Raw genomic sequence first — 9,071 nt, 5'->3', positions numbered from 1 at the left:
TGCATGTGTTCAATTCTTTGTTGTACCAGTTATTCAACCATATTTTTCCCAACCACAAATATGAACATAAATAAGAGTACTTCTTCAAGGTCAGGCTTCTTGATGCAGTTTTGGAAGCCAAAACCAGGAGCAGATTCAGAAAATAGATATTGGGGGAGATATATCAAGATTGGCGCATCAATACGCCAATCCTGATCTCCCTGCACTGCCGTGAGATGCACCTAATTTATTAAGCGGCAGAAGCCTTTTAACAAATCAGGCATATCTCTGCCCTGCCGTGTGCCAGAAACTGAGGTCTGCGCCAGCTACAGGCCGCATGAAATTGGCACATAAAAATGCACAGAAATACACACTATTTATTGCATTATTTGGTGCGGATTTTCTGCAGATCTCACCCTTAGGGCTCGTTCACACGAACGTGTGATGCCCGTTGCCATATTGCGGACCGCATTTGGGGATCCGCAATACACGGGTACTATTCTGTGGCCATTCCACATGACGGATGCGGACCCATTTATTTCAATGGGTCTTCAAATCCAGAGATGCGGAACGGAACACTACGGAAGCACTACGGAATGCCTTCTGGGGTTTCGTTCCGTGCTTCCCCACTGCAAAATGATAGAACATGTTCTACCCTTTTGCGGAACGGAAGGATTGCGGACCCATTCAAGTGAATGGGTCTGCGATCCCCATGCGCCTGCCCCACGGATGGTGCCCGTGCATTGCAGACCGCAATTTGCGGTCCACAGAAAAATGCAACAACATTTGACATGGGGCAGATTTCAAAATCCCTTTGCTGTTACTGAATTGTGCTGCCTTTTTCCGGCACAAAAATCCACCCACAAGAACCACACATAATCTGCATTGTGTGCAGCCGCCCTAAGAAAAAAGCAAAGTGATTTGTCAAATCTCATACACTTTGCTGCTACTGTGTTATGCTGCAGTTTTCCCGCATGAAAATCCATGCAGAAAAAACACATGTTATCCGCATTGAGTGCAGCTGCCCTAAGGTTACCTGCACATGGGTGTGGATCTTCAAACAGGAATGATGCTAATGTCTGCAAAGTGCTTCAGAATATAGTAGCGGTATATAAATTCATAAAATAGACACATTTCCATGTGGATTTCTCTGCATTGCAAAAGGTGAAATCGGCAGAATCAATGGACATGCTGCAGATATCAAAATCCACATGGCAAGTCAATTTCCGCACAGAAAATATACACACCGTGTATATGAGATTTTTTTTCAAATTTCAATTATTTTTCTGGTACTGTATTAAGCTTATTTTTTCACCACATGAAAATAAGTAGTGTTGAGCGAGCATGCTCGGCCGAACTGCTGTTTGGGTCGAGCATCGCTATGCTCGGCACATCCGAGTGCTCGGCCGAATACTGTGGGTGCTCGAGTACAATTTAATACAATGAAAGTCAATGGGAGACCGGAGCATCAAACCAGGCACCCCCTGCTCTGAAGAAGAGAGGGTGTCTGGTTCACAAAAAAAGGTTAGGAATTGATGGAAACCCCATCAAAATGGTTTGGAAACAGCTGGATGCGTCCTGTTATCTACGACATACAATAGACAACCACACAAAGGCTATATGCCAAAAGCCAGGTATGTGCAAGCCATCAATCTATCCATGAGATAGATGACAGGCTTAGACAGCATACCTTACAATGACAGCCTTGTGCCCTATATTTTTTTTTCTTTTTATCGAAAGCCCAAAGTCGTGCTCTCACCTCGTGCAACAAAATCGTGCAGCGTGCCACACAAAAATCGTGCACTAGGTCGCGGTCTATCGCAGGCCCTCTCCGAAGAGAAGAGCCCCCCACAAACCATTCCCAATCCCTCCGGGGCCGTTAAGCTCCTGCAAGGGACTGAGACAAGTGGCAACCCTCAGCCAAAGCCAAGGGTACGCCCATCTATGATCCCGGCTTTCGCCTAGGCTGCCACCCAAGGCGTCAGCCAGGAGCTTCAACAAGGTCTGGACTCTCCCCGGAGGGAGAGCCCAAGGGGTTTGGCAGGGTGGTGAGGAACCAATATGGCCACACACACCCCCCCTAGACCTCAAGGAGAGGGTACCCGTTAGGGCGCCGCAACCCTTGAAAATCCTAGTGAACACACAACGTGTAAAAGTGCACATGGTGACATAAAAAATAAATAAGTGAAATGTTTGCCATTACGGCCCGGACATTCGGCCGGAATTATAAAAATTCCTCGTATCTTCAAGGCCGAAGCCGAGCAAATAGAGGTGTGTGTGAGAAAGAAAGTGCTGTGCAAATGTGCCATCTGTCAGTGGGTTGCCACCCCCAGTGAGTTCCGGCACCCCAGGGCACCACCCCTGGGGCACTTGCACTTTGGGCTTTCAACACAACTCGACCTAGTGGCGTTGATCCAGCAGAGCTCAAAGGTAACTTCACATAGGCGTACCTTACACCGCCCATGTTCCGCTACCCAGGGTTGCTGTGTGGTTCTCCGTTCCGCTTTACAACCATGGCGAGCCATGGAAGGAGTACAGCCTGGAGCGTAGCTCTACAGGACTGAAGAACAGATTTTTTGATTGAAACGTCTTTATTACGATCAGTCATCATACATACATACATACATTAGTACTGTGACGCAGCACAGGCCATGAAACAGTACATAATAAATTACTTACAATCGTCTTTGCGAGCATGGCATTGTTATGTAAAGCACAGGCTAACCTACACTATACATCGCAATGAATGCTACACTAGCATACCTATTCAATCACAAAACCTTCCAACAAAGCATTTAGACAGTGATGAGGGAAGGGGAAGTGGGAAGGAGGGGGTAGGGGTGGGGGATCACATGCCCTTAGCTTTATTGAGAAGACAAATACAAACGGGGGGAGAGGGGGAAGGAGAGGGGTTTATTCCTCTTCTTCTTCGTCGACGTCCGAGATGTTGTAGTCCTGCAGCATACTATGGATAAGTCTGCGGCAGTCCTGGACGGACTTGTTCTCCCTCCTGAGAATGAGCCGGTTCCTTGCAAACCAAATAGCGTCCTTAAAACAGTTCATAAGGCGCCAGGCCTCCTGGATGGCTCTGACAGTATGAATTCCAGGAAATAGTCCGTACAGCACCGAAGTGTGTTGCAGGCTGTTCCTGGGCACTGAGTCTTTGAGTTCATGTTCCAGGGCATCCAACAGGCGCTGTGCAAAGCGGCACTCCCAAAACAGGTGGTAAGGTGTTTCCTCCACGAAAGGGCACCTGGGGCAGTACCGGGTTTTGCTCAGATTACGGGCATGCATGAATGACCGGATTGGCAGTCCGCCCTGAATGGCCATCCATGACAAGTCCTTATGCCCGTTAGTCAACCTGTTTGACGACACGTTAGTCCAAGCTGTCTCTAGTGTGTCGTCCTGGATCCCTGGAATTGACTCAAGCACGTCCTTTGCTCTGATGAGTTTGTGGATAGTTTTTGGCTTCCACAAGTCGGGTTTAAGGCCCTCCAGCTGGTGTTCCCTCACAAACCTGACGACGTCCCCGTAGAACCAGGGAGCGTGCCAATTGTAAGGGATGGAGCTGTCCCACTTGTCCCAGCCCAGACCCCTCCAGAGGGGCAGGAGGAAGAAGCGAGACATAGCCTTGCCCGCAGAGCCGTTAGCAGTTCTCAGAGTCCGACGAACGCTGTCACAAACAAAGGCGATCCGCAGTAAAGTGGGCAGGTCCGGTATGCCCTTTCCGCCCTTGCGGGGCTCTTTGTACATGATGGCTCGTTTCACTCTGTCCATCTTAGATCCCCAGATGAAGCGAAACACTGTCCTGGTGATGGCCCTGGAAACGGTAGCAAGAGGGGGCCATGCCTGTGCGGTGTATTGTAGCACAGGCAAAACTTCATTTCGCAGGACGAGTGCTTTCCCTTCAATCGTGAGGTGTCTAATGCTCCACAGTCCAATTCTTTGGTTTACTTTGGCCAAGCGTTCTTCCCAAGACTTGAGGGCTGCGCCTTCCTTCCCGAACCAGACTCCCAGAATTTTGATGAAGCCCGATTTGATGGTAAATGGGAAGGGGGCAGAAGAGGCCAGTTGCCAGTCCCCGAAGAGCATGGCTTCTGACTTGCCGCAGTTGACTTTGGCCCCTGAAGCTTGTCCGAACTCCTCGCAGGTCTGGACGAGTGCAGTCACCGAACGCCGGTCAGCGCAGAAGACAGTCACATCATCCATGTACAGCGAGCACTTGACCTCGTGGTGTCCAGGTCCTGGTGCGGTGATCCCTCTGATCTCTCCATTCTGCCGGACAGACTCCGCGAAGGATTCTATAACACAAACAAAAAGGAGAGGTGAAAGCGGGCAGCCTTGTCTGACCCCGGAGCGAATCGAGAAGGGGTCAGTCTTCCAGCCGTTCACCAACACCGTGCTGCAAATGTCAAAGTACATCAGGTCAACAAACGAACAGAACCTCCTGCCTAGACCCAGCCTGCGCAAAGCCCTGCCCATGAACGCATGGGACACTCGGTCAAAGGCCTTCTCCTGGTCCAGGCTGACCAGGGCCGCATGTACGCGGCGGTCCTTGACGTAGTGTACCGTGTCTCTCACGAGAGCGAGGCTGTCTGCGATCCTGCGGCCGGGAATGCCACAGGTCTGGTCCGGGTGGATGATTCTGCCGATGACGACCTTCAGCCTGTTGGCTAGCACCTTGGCGAGGATCTTGTAGTCCACGTTCAGGAGAGAGATGGGACGCCAGTTTCTCAGGTCACATCTCTCCCCCTTCCGCTTATACAGGATCGTGATCATTCCTTCCCTCAAGGATGGGGGCATTGTACCCTCCACCACCATCTCCTCATAGAGTTCCAACAGGTCCGGACAGATCAGGTCCCCCAGCGCTACGTAGAGCTCTGCTGGGAGGCCGTCACTGCCCGGGGTCCTGCCGGACTTAAAGGATCTAGCGGCAGAGAGCACCTCCCCCACCGTCAGAGGGTCATCCATGGCCTCCGTACCTGCAGGATCAAGGTGGTTAGTGATACCTGACAGGAATTTATCGGCGGCCTTCTGGTCGGTGTTCCTCAGGGAGTAGAGGTCGCTGTAGTAGTCTGTGACGACTCCCATTACTTCCTCCTTCCCCGAACGCATGTTGCCGTCTTTGTCTCGAAGTTCGTTCAGGGGCATGTGGCCGGCGTGGAGTTTCCTGAAAAAGAACGAGTTACACTTCTCATCCTTCTCCAGGTTTTCCACTTTGGAACGGAAGACGATCTGCTTGGATTCCTCCTCAAAGTGCCTTTTCAGGTTCTTTTTGGCCTCCTCCAGCTCCCGCCTAACGTTCCAGCCGCACCGGTGAAGGTCTTGCAGGGACCGCAGCTCTCGCTGCAGCGCTCTGAAGGCCCTCTTCTTCTCACATGCCTGATGCTGTTGTTTGGCCTGAAAGAAACAACGAAACTGGACTTTAACATACTCCCACCAGTCACTAGTCTGTTTGAACAAGCATTTGACATTCCGCCAGGCTGTGTAGACCTCCCTAAGTTCCGCAAGCACATCCTCGCGATTCAGCAGGGCGCAGTTCAGTTTCCAGGACCCTCGGCCGGGGGGGAACCCGGTGCCTAGGGTGCACTGGACCTGAATGGCCCTGTGATCGGAGAAGAAGCAAGGGACCATAGAGTGTCCACACTGCCTGACTGCCCGAGAGGTAAACACAAAGTCGATCCGGGAGCGGAGTGAGCCATTGGGTCGGCTCCACGTATAATTAATGGAGCCGTTCCCCATGGAACCCACAACGTCCTGCAGACGCGCTTCGGTCACCATCTCAATGAGCAGTTTGGAAGTGACATCAAGCTTGCTTGACGTCCCGGAGCTGCGTCCGTCCCCCTCGATCGGGCAGTTGAAATCCCCGGCCATCACTACGGTCCTGGTGGTGGCGAGTTGCAGTCGGAGGGCCTGGAATAACTCCAGTCGCTCACCCTTGTCAGGGGAGGCGTACACGTTGATGAGCCTAACCGGCTCTCCCGCCCAGGAGCCGTCTACGACAAGTAGTCTGCCGCAGACGAGCTCCTGGACGGAGTCAAGTGTGAACGCGTTTCCCCTGAGGAGGATGGCAACCCCGGCCGACTTGCAGTCGCCACCCCCGGACCAGTAGGACGGGCCGTGGGACCACTCCCTGGCCAGATGGTTGTGTGACCTAGAGGGGGGCAAAGAACACTCCTGTAACATAAACACGTCGGCAACCTGTGCAGTAAGAAAGGTTAGTACCGTCTGACGTCTGAACCTGTCCCTGATGCTCCTAACATTAATGGTAAAAAGGTTAAAATTCGCCATCATGTGAGAGAAAAAAAGAGGTTAGCGAAAAACGATACATCTTAGTTACCACTCCGGTCGTCCGGCGGCTTCTCCGTTTCTTGTCCGCTGTCCGGGGGTCGCCCCTGCAACAGCGCAAAGTTCGCTACGATCTCCTCTAGGGTTATCTGTAGCCGTATCGGGTCGGTGGTTGCTCCGTTGGCCACCATTTCCTCCACCTCGGTCTCGTCGAGGCTAACAGGGGGGTGGAGGGTTTGTTGTTGGGGGTCCTCGTTAGTGGCCTCCGGTTCTTCCGTCTGCTGTTCTGTTTCCTCTTTGTTGGGTGAGGCCCCTTCCTCTGCCACAACCATCTTCTTTTTGGATTGGTCCGCGATGGGGCTGTCTCTCTCCTTCCTCTTCCCTTTCCTGACCTCTGGGGAGGCAAGAGGGGGAAAATCCTCCAAAGAGAGGGCTACAGCAGCTGGAGGGGGGATTAGTGCTGCTGCAGTGGTGACAATGGGGCGGGTTGGGCTTGGGGCGGTGGAGGGTATCACTGAGGTAATGGGCAGTTGGATAAGGGAATCCTCAGTGGTGGTGACTACGGGGCGGGAGGGGGGGCGGGAGAGGGGGGGAACGGAAGCATGGCCTAGGGCAGGTGTCTGCTTACCCTCCTTCTTTTTGGACTCCTTCGCTTTGGGTTTTGTTGCTGCCGGAGGTGCGGTTGCGGTGGGGTTCCCGCTGGCCGGTGCTCTGGCTGCGACTGCTGCCCAGGTGCGTTCTCTTTGTGGGCAGTCCTTGTAGATGTGCGACGCCAGGCCGCACAGGTTGCAAGCCGTCTTCTTAGGGCAGTCCCGGGTTTCGTGCCCTGTCACTCGACAGATCCAGCAGGCCACTTCCTTGCAGTCGCTCAGCCTGTGCCCCTTCTTGCCACATTTCCTGCAGGTCTGCGGCATGTCGGGGTAGTAGACGAGCGCTTGGGAGTTGCCCAGCGAGAAGGTCGGGGGCAGGTGTTGCACGCCATCCGGGTCTGTGGAATCCCTGTTCAGGCGGACGATGACTGACCACTTGCCGGTCCAGAAGCCGTTTCCATCCAGGATGTGGGTGGGGTCCCTCATCACGGTACAGAAGCGCTTCAGGTAGGTGACGATATCCTTGCCTGGGATGTGTGGGTTCCGCATGGCGACGGTCACTCTCCTTTCTTCTCTCTGGACTGGGCAGCTGCCCACAAAGCGTCGAAAGGGGGAGTCCGGCTGTGCGGCTTTCACCATCTCCCAGTACCTCTTGCAGGTGGTCACGGAGGCAAAGGTTATCCAGAAGATCCCAGTGAAGAAGGCGTGGATGCTCGTCACCTCCGGCTTGGCAAATCCCTGCTCCAGGACCATCTTCTTGCCGAACACATCCTGGCTCAGGTCCGGTGTTCTCCCGTCCACTTCCTTCAGCTTCAGGACGACCGTCTGCCTCATCCAGGGCTCCAGGGGAGGAGAGCTGGGGCCGGGCTTCTGGCCGTCCTGTTGCTTCGGAGGGGCGGGTGCCACCGGGTCCGCAGCCGATGAAGTGCTGGCTGAAGGGTCCTGGAGGGCCTCCGCCGTGGCCTTTCTTCCTTCTGCGGTCTTCTTCGTCTTCTTCTTGGGAGGCTTGGAGGTTGAGGTAGAGGCCATGGCTTCTTCCTTCTTCCTGCCTTCCTCTCCCAGGAACGTCTTCTTGCTGGGCGGAGCTTCTTCCGGGAAGGGCGGAGCTTCTTCCGGGGTAGGGCTTCGCCGAGCCTCTTCTCCTCGTCGGGGTCCCCCGAGGCCGGAGTCTTCAGGCCGGAGTCTTCAGTCCTCGTCGTCGGGGTTCCTCGTCGAGTCTTCGCAAAGTCTTCTCCTGGATCGCAGTCGGAGAAGATCTTCCAGCTGTCGTGTTCGGGGCTGTCTAGATCCAAGTAAGCACTGTCTAACGTCGTACACCAAGACTATTAAGCCACAGGCCAAGAGGAGGTCGGAGACCAGAGCACTCTTGTTCCCTGGGGAATAGCCCTACACCCAATAGCAGCAGTGAGCTGAAGCTGAATTTAATCAACGATGCTCAAAGGCAGAGTGCAGGGGGTACCCACAAGGACCTGGGCCGGCAAGAAAAGGCAGACTGATAAGAACAGATACTACACTTGATCTTAGCCAAAAGGCCGAGACAGCCTTGTGCCCTATGAGACATTCCAAACCAGCTCTCATCTGACTGAGAGCCAGTAAGCCTCAAAGTTACTTCAGATCTGTTGGATGGCTTGGTTGGACCTGCACACCTAGATCAATACCATTAGGGAGACAAAAAGTTTTCTGATTGTCCTAACATAATATTCAATAACCTTTCTATACAGTTTTGTCATGTAAAAACTAATTTGCATAAACATGGGCATATGGCAAAGACATGCAAATGAGCAGAATCTGCCTTTTTTTTCAGCTGAAAAACCATTTGCATGGAAAATTCGCAATCTACACTATTCATGAACAGACCATCTATTGGTTTCATATGCCCATGTTTATGCAAATGAGTTTTTACATGACAAAATTGTATAGAAAGGTTATTGAATATTATGTTAGGACAATCAGAAAACTTTTTTTTCTCCCTAATGATATTGATCTAGGTGCGCAGGTCCACCCAAGCCATCGAACATATCTGAAGTAACTTTGAGGCTTACTGGCTCTCAGTCAGATGAGAGCTGGTTTAGAATGTCTCATAGTGCACAAGGCTGCCATTGTAAGGTATGCTGACTAAGCCTGTTATCTGTCTCATGGATGGATAGATGGATGGCTTGCACATACGTGGCATATAGCCTTTGTGTGGGTGTCTATTGTATGTTATAGATAATA

At 52.5% G+C, this 9,071-nt stretch overlaps 1 pseudogene; it reads right to left on the bottom strand.

Moving 5' to 3' along the window:
- Positions 1 to 8,199: 8,199 nt before the first annotated feature.
- Positions 8,200 to 8,402, bottom strand: LOC120996686 (annotated as a pseudogene).
- Between the last annotated feature and the right edge of the window lie 669 nt (positions 8,403 to 9,071).

The sequence above is a fragment of the Bufo bufo genome, chromosome 3, assembly GCF_905171765.1.
Source record: "Bufo bufo chromosome 3, aBufBuf1.1, whole genome shotgun sequence".
Lineage (NCBI taxonomy): Eukaryota > Metazoa > Chordata > Amphibia > Anura > Bufonidae > Bufo > Bufo bufo.
This window is presented reverse-complemented; position numbering and strand designations above follow the sequence as displayed.